Genomic DNA, 12,186 nt, shown 5'->3' with positions numbered 1-12,186 from the left:
CTCCAGACATTTCCAGATGTACCTGAGAGGCAAAATTATACTCTGCTTAGAATTTCTACTTTCATACAAAGAATATGTACAGTCTTTCTATTTTTGTGGTGCATGTGTGACTTCTTTGTGTTTATTTGCTCTAAAGTCTAATTTTAACTATTTGGTTATTTAACTGATTAGCCTTATGCTCCTAATGGAAGATGGGTATGTGAGCAATTTTTAGCTTTGCAATAACCAGTTAATCATTGCTTATCAACAATATTAGAACTTCCAAAAGAACTTGTTTAGAGGTCTTTTTACTAGATTTATTGGAATCAGTAACATTCTTTAGGAAGTTGTTTTGGAAACAATGGATGCACTTAGAAAATCAAGTATGTGGCATGAAAAAGTGTGGCTTAAATTGTTTTTTAAAAATTTGACTAATTATAAAAGTTCCTGTAAATTTTTGATACAATCCAACTGTATTTATAAGGCAAATGGTAGAATTAACAATTTGAACTTAAAAATTAAAAAATCTCAACTTTAAAATTTGTTGATTTAATTTGAAATGAATATTATTTCCAAGAACAAAATTAGCCTCTGAATAATGTTTTCTTTGTACAAAAGCCATGGCTGAGGACACAAAGGAACTTTGCAGTGACAAAGAGAAGCTTGTTGCTTCAGAAGGGGTGTAACCAATGGTTTGACACACTGTCCCTGGGGGCTCCAAGGAACAGCCTTATGTCCTCTAATCCTCTAATTTCACAGACTCACTTTCTGGAATGATGAATAAAGGGTATGACTTAAAATGAGCAAAATCAAGTGTGTAGGAATGAGTATTCCCCCTTAATCGGGGAAAATGAAAAAATACTTAATCTGTGGAAATCTTAAGAATTTGTTTTTAAGGGGCCGGAGATGTAGCTCAGTTGATATTTAGAGTATTTGTATGGCATGCATACTGCCTTGGGCTTGACCTTTGATTGCATAGGAAGTCTGAGGTCAGCCTAAGAAAAAATGGGATGCTAGACTAGGACCTGCAGTTTGCATTTCTAACCATCTTGCAGGGGCTGCTGGCTCTAGTACTACACTTGAAGTAGCAAGAAGCCCAAAATTCAGACATCTTTGTCATTGTTGTTGTTTTTTGTTATTTTGAAGCACTCCAGCCTAGGCTAAACTGGAATTCACTTTGTAGCCCAGGCTGGCCTTGAACCAGTGGTGATGGTCTTATCTCGGCATTCCTGTTCTGGGATTAGAAGCATGAACAAACAAGTATAACTTATACAGTTCTGTTCATGAATAACAAGGTATATGCTTAACAATCATAAGCTAAACTTCTGCTCTTATAAAAGGGGATGAAGGGATAAGGAGGACGTTAGCTGTGACATTTCTTACTCATTATCCTAAGTGCTAAAAAAAAAAAAAAAAAGCTTCCATCCAGAGGGAGCTGAATATGGCAGCTGATATTAACTCTATTGATATGAGGATTCTTAGATCTTCATGGTGATGGTGAAGGATTTGGATGGTTTCAAAAGCACCAAGAAATTTCTAAAGATTCCTGGTCAGTTTTAAAAAGCTGCCGATATTCTAGGCCACAGAAAAAGGACGAGCAAATTTGGTAGACTAGCCAGAAAACAACCTTCTCAGTAGCTCATGAGATGGGTTTAGGGCATTTTAAATTAGATGCTACATTTAGTGAGCTTGGAGTTTAGGGCTGTGTTGATTTCTTGAAAAACATAGACATCTGTTTCCATTGGCATCACTGGGAGTTCACTGGCTGTCAGGTTTTACTTGAAGATAGTCTCCTTCAAAGTGAAGGCACAACAGTTTCGTTTGAAACAGAAATGAACAAAAAGTGCACTAATGACATTTTCATTCCCTGAACTAGCTTTACTTCTAATAAAATATACAACATAAAAATCCTGGTGTGGTAAAATGCAGGTTTTCCCCCTTGCGTTTAAAAGGAACCATACCCCTGAAGAGTGCATTAAATATGAGCAATGTAAAAATGGATCCTATTTCAGGGGTGACAAGAGAGGAAATTGGGTAACTATGATTAAAACACGTTATATACACCCATGAAGACATCAGTAAAGACCACTACTTTGTAAAATCAATATATGCCGATAAGAAAGAAGGAAATCCTACTGAATTTACTCAAACAAAACAGAATAGAACTTAGTTATGGTGAGTTTTCCAATATAATTAAAACATATTTGTACTTCTCACCTTTGGTAATGAGTAACTTTGGGAATACATTTTTATTTTAGCAAAAAGCGATCCAAAGAATAAAATATTAATTCTGAGATTGTTTCTGGACAGGGATAGAAATACAATGAGTTACCTTGAAATTTATTCTGTGAAATTAGTAATGACTAACCTCAATTGAATATTTGTGCGGGGCAGTTTACTAAATCCTAACACAGATGCTGAGAATGTGATGTGCGTATGTTATCTGGAGCATGGAAGTGGAGCGTGGACTGTGGGGAGGAAGAGAGCAGAACAGGAGAGAGCGCCTGTTCATGGCTATATGCACAGGAATGCAGGTGCCTGTGGAGGCCAGACAGATTGAAGCTGGAGTCACAGGCGATTGAGAGCCACCTAATATAGGTACTGGGAATCGACCTCAGGCCCTCTGCAAGTGGTTAAGTAAATGCTCTTAACCACTGAAAGGTCTCTCCATCCCCACAAAGAAGAAATTTTAAAGAAAAGATCATGTGGCAATTTTATTAAGAAGCACATTTTGCATTTATATCAAGGACCTAGATGATGCAGCTACTACCCAGTTGGAAACCATACTCTGATCGCAAGGTTCCAATATGTCATCCCATTTTGTTCTCACAATAACCTTGTGTACTATCAACATCTCTATCTTACAGGTAGGGAAGCCATTAGAAGGGAGAGTAAGTGATTGGCCTAAGCACTGAAGCCAGTATTCTGCCTTCCGGAACTCTGTGTTGAAGTTGCATTTATCTATCTACTTAGTAGTTCTAATTACCTAGAGCTCTTTAAAAATGGGGATACCCTCCAGCAGAGCAAAAGATTCTCTGAGAATGGGCTCAAGCATCAGTGTTTAAGTTCCCCAGTTCAGTCCAGTGTTTAAGTCTAGGTGCCACTTATGTAGGTCATTCCTGCTCATTAACAAGTAAGGAAATAAATGGAAGTTCTCAAAGAGTAAGAACTTACTGTAAAGAATCCATGCTTCCTACACAATATTGGGCCCTCTCAATATCCTGTCAGTGAGCAGGAAGGTACTCAACCATCCCCACCCTTTGCTGTGAATCTATAAGGTGGCAACATTGTTGGGGGATGGAGAGAGGTATTCTTCACGGGTGTAAAGTATCATGCTCCTATCAAGGAGCCCCTCACCCATGTTTCTGTAAACAACCCTAATGAAACTCAGTGGTTTTTAAAATGGGACAGGAGAGTAGAAAGGGGGCTTTTTAGGATGAGGAAAAGAATCAGTAAGAGTGGGAAGGGAACAAGAGCGATAATGAGGGTAGATCTGATCAAAATACATTATGTACATGAAAGAAAATCTGTCATGATTAATATATGCTAATATAATAGCAACAGTAGCAACAACAACAATAACAAAGATCCCAGGGCTCATTGGGACTGTGGTGAAAATAAGATATTGTGCTACAGACTGGGGTTGGAGAGAAAGATTTATCTTTCTTTAAAAACAAAAGAGTATAATCCTTATGAAATGATCAACTCTCTAAAGTGTATGGTACTATTTTAGTTTGCCTTCTATTGGCATGATAAAACCAACAGCAATGTGGGGAGGAAAGGGTCTATTTGGCTTACATGTTCCCATTACAATCTATCATTGAGAGAAGCCAGGGAAGGAACTTAAGCAGGAGCAGTATTTTGTGTAGGAAATCTGCTTGCTGGCTTGCTTTCAAGCCCATGTTTTTATACATCCCAGACACATCTGCCCAGGGCTGGTGCTGCCCATAGAGATCTGGATTCGTCTATGGCAATCAGCAACTTAAAAAATGCCCCACAGACATGGACACAGGACATTCTGATTGAAGCAATTCCCCAACTAAGGCTCTCTTTTCCCAGTGTGTCCCATTGACAAGAAACATTAACCATCTCAGAAACACTCACTGAGAAAGATTAAGCAATATTTAACTTGAGAACAGTTAAAATAGAGAACATAAAGTTATTTATTCTCTATATTTTAAATTAATTTGAGAGAAGAAAAAGATGTACATGGTTGCATTTTCAGAGACCTAAAAAAAAGAAAGAAAAAAGAAAAAGAAAAGGATTGTAATGAGCTTTGTAATTTCACAAAAATATTAAGAGCTGGTAGATATGATGATGAGTTTTAACATAACATTCTGCTTGGAGCATGGACAAAAAGAAAAAAGGAAAGAATGATAGATAAGATAGAGATATAGAGGTTGTAGTCTGAAAAGAATGCTGTGGATTATTACCTTGTAGTCCTCAACTGCAGAGAAAGTGTGTGTTCTCAGCTTAGCCAAAGCTTTTTTTTCCCCATCTTTATTAACTTGGGTATTTCTTATTTACATTTAGATTGTTATTCCCTTTCCCGGTTTCCATGCCAACATCCCCCTAACGCCCTCCCCTTCTTTATGGGTGTTCCCCTCCCCATCCTCCCCTCATTACCGCCCTCCCCCCAACAATCACGTTCACTGGGGGCTCAGTCTTGGCAGGACCAAGGGCTTCCCCTTACACTGGTGACCTTACTAGCCTATTCATTGCTACCTATGAGGTCAGAGTCCAGGGTCAGTCCATGTATAGTCTTTGGGTAGTGGCTTAGTCCCTGGAAGCTCTGGTTGGTTGGCATTGTTGTTCATATGGGGTCTCGAGCCCCTTCAAGCTCTTCCAGTTCTTTCTCTGATTCCTTCAACGGGGGACCTATTCTCAGTTCAGTGGTTTGCTGCTGGCATTCGCCTCTGTATTTGCTGTATTCTGGCTGTGTCTCTCAGGAGCGATCTACATCCGGCTCCTGTCGGTCTGCACTTCTTTGCTTCATCCATCTTGTCTAATTGGATGGCTGTATATGTATGCGCCACATGTGGGGCAGGCTCTGAATGGGTGTTCCTTCTGTGTCTGTTTTAATCTTTGCCTCTCTCTTCCCTGCCAAGGGTATTCTTGTTCCCCTTTTAAAGAAGGAGTGAAGCATTCGCATTTTGATCATCCGTCTTGAGTTTCATTTGTTCTAGGCATCTAGGGTAATTCAAGCATTTGGGCTAATATCCACTTATCAACGACTGCATACCATGTGTGTCTTTCTGTGATTGAGTTACCTCACTCAGGATGCTATTTTCCAGTTCCAACCATTTGCCTATGAATTTCATAAAGTCGTTGTTTTTGATAGCTGAGTAATATTCCATTGTGTAGATGTACCACATTTTCTGTATCCATTCCTCTGTTGAAGGGCATCTGGGTTCTTTCCAGCTTCTGGCTATTATAAATAAGTTAGCCAAAGCTTTTATTCCTTCACCCTTACCACATGGCGCTCCAGGAAGGCAGATCAGAATCCGAGTCTGTCCCTGGGACTGAGAGTCCGAGTTGTCTTTCTTTTCTGAGGTTGCCGTCTGGGATAATATAAGCTATGTCAGCTATGCCGTATGGAATGGGGTGGGGCTGGGAGAGGGATGAGAAAGAAAGTGAAAAAATCTGTAACATAATTTGAATTCATAATTTGAATATTTAGAAGCAATGAAACCTATGTCATTCCAAGATGTTGGAGCTGATAAATTCCCTTTTTTACTAATCCTAGTTTAGTCAAGTTTCTGTCACTTGCACCTAAAGTTCTATGACTCAGACTGATTATATACTCAATGAAAGAACACACTACAAGCCCTCTAGGTGTACTTAGTACATGGCATTTAGAATAGCCTCTGAAACCAGTAGCCTAGACATTGGAAACTTGTTAGAGGTGCAATCCTGGGATCCATTCTAAACCTACTAAATCTGAAAGCTTAGGATTTGGGTCCAGCCCTTAGGTTTGACAAGCAGTTCTAAGGATTTTGATATACATCAACATTGGAAAAGCGTTCTAATACATCTTTTACCTGACACATGGAGCCGGAGATCCAGAAATGAGAGTTCACTTATGAAAGGTCACTGAGCTCCTGAGTGGTGGTCCTTGGCCCTAGGACCCTCTTAGTAAGTCAACAGCTGTGAGCCTGAGAAAGGAGGCTCCCTTGGAGCTCCGAGGGAAGTAACACATGGGTTGGCAAATAACAGGGGGAAAATATTTTAGGTCAAATAATACAGTACGGTTGGAAACACTTGCTGTGTGTTTCCACAGGAGTTTGGAGACTATTTTACTCATCTTGTCTCCCCAGCTGAGCCAACAACAGTGTGTTAAAGCTCCAGGGCCAACGGCAGGAATCCAGAAGAGTCCTTTCATGTGCCAGCAAAGAGGAATTTCTTAGAAGAGATACAGAAATTATGCTTCTACCCCATTTTACTTCAGGCAGGGAAGAGGCAGTGCAGCAGAAAGCAGAGCACTGAAGTCATTCCTGAGGGCTCCTCTTGTGTTGCAAGACAGGGGTTTTACTGTTTCTTCTCCAGGGCAGCAGGCCCTGGAAGGGGACACGGGGCATCTAGCCTGGTAACTTGGAGAATAACTTAATGCTTTTAAGCTTTCTTTTTTTGTGTGGAGGGACAAGAGCAGTGTCCCTGGAAACTATTTGGTAGTCTGCTTTCCAATGAGTTGCTCAGCCTGCAGTGGGCACTAAGTCTATCAAGAGATAGATAAAACTCAAAAGAGGAGTTTCTGGCCCCAGTATAGTTCCGTCATCTTAGTTTTAAGAGTGTACAAATAATCATAGAAAGACAGGGAAAGTTCAATTTTAGAGGAAAGTAAGTGTTTGGCAGTTAGTATACATGTTTCCTTTGAGCAGCTACTCAAGCAAGGCCAATGTCATCTGCAAAAGCACATGCATTAAAAGAAAAGCAATAAATTGAAGCACTGCCCCCTCTCCTATGAGTGTTTAGTTATCCACCAGCTATTTCTGTTTTATCCTATTCTATTTTTTTCTTGAGCCTAGACCGCATTCAACTCAGGCTGACTTCAACTTTGTATGCCAAGAATGATCTTGCACTCCCAGTTCTCTTGTGTGTGCCACTCAAGTACTAGGATTGAAGTTATTTGTCGCCAGCCCTTCATTTGTCAGTTACTTATTAAATGTCAAACAGGCACCAGATACACAAGTTAGACACAGTTAGGACAAGGGAACAACAAAAATAACTTTCAAAGTTTAGCCCTCATGAAACAGCTTCTGATTCTGGGGGGAAACAGACAATAAACAAAACAAGTGGATTAACTGTGTTGGTTGGAAATTTGTTCAGGGAAAGGAAGCCAAGGATGGAGAGGGAAGGGGTTTGAGAGTATGAATCAGGAACCATGTCTACTGTAACCCTGGTCATCCACTCTTACAAAAGATCCAAGACAGCTAGAGAAGACTTGGAAAAAGAGAGTTGAACTAAGTAATTGAAAATTAAATGGCTTTTTGATCAAGAATTAACCCTGGATCTATTGGTATATTGGAATCTATATAGGGCTTACCAGCTATTCTTTGTAGTCCCCTACATTTCCAAGCCTTCCTTTCACTGAAGTTGGAGACACGAAACTAGTATGGGTCAATTAATTATGTGATGTGTGTTGCTTCTGGCCCTCAGCATTTAAAAGCAATGTTTCTACTTTTCTCTTTCCTGCCTCAGCCACGTTGGAAGGATGAGTTCCTTTGATTTGGGGGATGCTATCCTGTTATACATCAGAGTTCATTTTGGGAGAGACATGTCTCCAGGCAGCTGGCATTGGATTTTAGAGTTGTCACTATAGCCTAGTCTGACTTTGCTTGTCAAACACAACTGCTCTGTTCAGAAACAGGCCCAGACACCATAGTGAGCAGAGCAAGCTACAGGTCTTGCTCTCTATGTACTTAGGTTCTAGTTGAAGACTGAAATTACAAGGTCATGAACGAAAGGTGCAGACAAATTAGGGCTATGGGAATCTGTGGGCAGAAAAGATTGCTGTTTGGCATCCTGGGAAGGTCATACAGTGCAGAGTTTACAGAGCAGGGGTAGAAGGGCATTTGAAGCAAAGGCAGATTTTGAGCTTACCCCTGAGAAAAGTGCAAGATTCAAAAATCAAATGCCTTCTTGAAGGGCAAAGATGTCAAGCAAGGAGCAGAGCAAACATAGAAATAAAGCCATGGGAGTGGGTAGGCATAGTCTAGGAAGAATGTATAGAGATTCCAAGTAGTACTGAGGATTCACATGCGGGCCAAATTGAGGACAGATTCCCACTGGGCTCTGAATGCCAAGAGTGTGGGGCTAGATCCTGCAGATGACAGGGAATGTTGTGGGATGATTTGAGGAGATCAATGAGACCATTCACAATTGAGAGACCAAGGGGTGCATTAGGGGGCTGCTGCCACGGATAGCAATGGCATGTGAAAGTCTAAAGCAGGGCAATGCACTTTCTCCTCCAGAAGAGCAGGGAGCATGGACTAGGAGCACCAACCAGCATTGTGTGGCAGAAACGCAGAATCTCAAGCACTACTCCAAAGCCACTGAAGCAGAATCTGCATTTTAATGAGACACACGCCCCGCCCCTCCCCACATGCCCCAGTGCTTGGTATTGAATTGAGGGATCATGGGTGCATACAGGTGATCTACCAGTGAGCTATATCCCTAGCCTTAACAAGACTCCTAGATGATTCACAAACACATTCAAATTTGAGAAGCACCAGTTTGGTAGGCAGAAGTTGATGCCTTTTAGGTCACTAGGGCTAAGAAATCTTTGACTGGATATGTCTAAATGACAAATTTATTTCTCATAGTTATGAATATTAGAAACTCCAAGACCACAGCATCAGCAGCTTTGGAATTAGTGAGGCCCTGTTTTCTGATGCATGGGCAGTGTCTTAGTCAGGGTTTCATTGCTGTGAAGAGACACCAGACCATCAGAGACTTCCTGGGTACCACTATTTAGGTTCTCTGCACTCTTTTTTTTTTTTTTGGTTCTTTTTTTCGGAGCTGGGGACCGAACCCAAGGCCTTGCGCTTCCTAGGTAAGCGCTCTACCACTGAGCTAAATCCCCAGCTCCGGTTCTCTGCACTCTTAATTCTGGTTCATTAGCAAAGCAAATGTCCCCCACAGTTAGTGAATGGGAGTTGTGACTCTAATACAAGACTGCCTTAGTTAGGATTTTACTGCTGTGAACAGACACCATGACCAAGGCAACTCTTAAAAGGACAACATTTAATTGGGGCTGGCTTACAGGCTCAGAGGTTCAGTCCCATATCATCAAGGCAGGAGCATGGCAGTGTGCAGGCAGGCATGGTGCTGGAGAAGGAGCTAACAGCCAGGAAGAGACTATCTTCTACAGGCAGCCAGGAAGAGGATCTATTCCATACTGGGCGGAGCTTGAGCACCAGGAGTCCTCAAAGAGGCTATACTTCCTCCAACAAGGCCACATATCCTAATAACTCCACTTCCCATAGGCCAAGCATATTCGAACCACCACAGGCAGCTATTTTCTAGCTACCTCTTCACATAGTAGAAGAGGAAAGGTTATTCTTTGGGTTTTCTTTTATAAGAACAAACTTAGGGTATCAATTGCTGCAACAAAACACCATGATTGTTGCATCTTGGGGAGGACAGAATTTATTTTGCTTACTTTTACACAGTACTGTGCATCATCGAAGGAGAGGAACTCAACCAGGGCAGGAACCTGGAGGCAGAAGCTGATGCAGAGGCCATGGAAGGGTGCTGCTTACTGGCTTGCTCAGCCTGCTTTCTTACAGAATACAGGATCACCAGCCCGGAGATGGCATCATGCATAATAGGCGGGGGGGCTGGGTCCTCCACTATTGATCACCAATTAAGAAAATGCTCTACAGTCCTGCCTACAACCCCAACTTATGGAGGCATCTTCTCAATAGGGCTTCCCTTTTCTCAGATGACTTTATCTTGTGTTAACTTGACATAAAGTTATCCAGCACAAACACACACCTCATTTACACAGGGAGGTGAAAAGAAGGAAGTAGCAATACCACAGTAAGATTTGTTGCAAGCAAGATCTGGTGGGAGGAGGGCTGAGGTGAAACAGAATATTTGAATAGTCTCATAGTATCTTTCTCCTGGGGAAAGTAGATAAGGCAAACTAGCGGAGTATGGGGAGTCTTTCTCCAGATGTTTCCCTCTGAAATGAGCTCTATGGTTTCAAAAGATAAGAAAACCCATTTAAAATTGTGTGATTGGGATTACCACCATCACCCCCACCCAAACCAAAAGGGCCACAGTTATTTAGAGTTCTTGTATTAACACTGAACTGAATATGTTCTGACCCATAAATTATCTTCCTTCTCAATAACTGAAAAGGCTCCTCATCCTACCCCTCCAAACCCACGGTCCTGCCATTGCTCGTTGACAGTCAGGGTGGTGGTGAGTTTCACCAGCTAATCCTAGTGGGCAAATTGACTGGGTTGCCTTTTGCTTCCTCTGGATTTTCTAATTATTTGTATTGGCCAAGGGCCACATTCAGCCCTTTCCAAACTGGAACACATTCTCAGAAAGGGTTGGTCCCACCATCCTCATCTTGGTTTACGCCAAAGTCTGCTTTCATTTTTCATTAAACTGCCATTTGTAACTTTCATTGAACAGAATGACAGCATGCCTAACTGCCTTCATTCAGTGATTTTTTTTTAACAAAAGAAGGCCTTCTTGCCTCTCAGGAGAATGCATGATTTATTTATCTCCTCCATTGTGCAATCAGCTTACCACCATCACAGCTAACACAATGTTCTTGAGAAAAATGTTTCTGTATCACATGATGACTTCACCCCAGTTGGCAGTGACTAATTTCTCACCTAGATCTACCAACGCCTATACCAGAAGGGGAGAAGTTTATCACTGGAGACGAGACTGCTTGGCTTGTCTAGGTACTCAAGATCCCCTAGGTATCAAGGCCATCTAAGATACTTTTGATCCAGAATGTTTCTCTCCTCTTCCCAAAACTCTGAGTTCAAACTTTCATATAAAGTCCCTTCTTCAATGAAGAGCACACGCTATAAGAAGTAAACCTTGGCTGTGTTAACCACTGCTCCTCGGAGTGCTGTTTGTTACTTCAGCATGACCCAGGATTTCCTCACTATTTATGGAAAGTAATATTTGTAAGGTGCTTTTATTTACTTAACATTGTGATTTTTTTAGAAAATGATGTTATAACTTAATTATAATATTTCTTCTTTTCCTTTCGTCCCTCTCCTTCCTCCCATATACCACTTCCTACTCCCCTTCAAATTTGGGGTCTCTTTTTCTCACTAATTGTTATTGTATGTATCTATGTATTTGTATACATATATATACATATATATACATATATGCATATATATGTATATATATATATTCCTAAATATAACTTGTCAATCTGTATAACGTTACTGGTATGTTTGTATCAGGATTGATAGTTTGGCATCAAGCAACTAATTTGTGTGCTGATCCCTGAGGAAGCCCACCTCTCCTGCTCCTAGCTTACCTCAGTTGTCTATAGGGATGAAGCCTCATGGCCGTTTGGCTGGTTGTTTTTTGAGACATGATACTACAGAGCTCAAACTGGCCTCCTAGTGGCTATGTAGCCAGTGAGGATCTTGAACTCATGATTTTTTTTTTTTGACTCACCTCCCAAATTCTAGAATTATAGGCATGCCCAACTGGAATTGGCATGTGTATACACACACAAACAAACACACACACACACACACACACACACACACACACACACACACACACACACACACCACTAGGTAAACCAGATTGAGCTGGAACTCACAACTCACAATCTTTCTTCTTTAATCTCCGAAACACCAGGACTACAGGTGTGTACTTCTATACTCAGATAAAATAAATTATTTAATGAATGAGTGAGTGAATGAATGGGATCAGAAGAGATTTCTAAGTAAGGTATTGTAATAGGATATCTATAAGGAAGATCTAAAGCTGTGTGCATCTGACTGTGTGTACATGCCAATTTAGAGCCATGTTGGCTGGGGGTATTTTCTTGTCTTATTTGTATAAGTACCCTATTTTTTGTTTGTTTGCTTTGTTTTGTTGATGCCCTTTACTTGTGATCTGAGGGTATTGGTGGAGACAAAAGGGATGCCTAAGTCACCCATACCAACCAACCTTTGTACTACCATTTTAGTCCCCATTGCCTTCATAACT

Source organism: Rattus norvegicus, chromosome X (genome assembly GCF_021556685.1).
Source record: "Rattus norvegicus strain SHRSP/BbbUtx chromosome X, alternate assembly SHRSP_T2T, whole genome shotgun sequence".
NCBI lineage: Eukaryota > Metazoa > Chordata > Mammalia > Rodentia > Muridae > Rattus > Rattus norvegicus.
Note: the sequence above shows the minus strand (reverse complement) of the source record.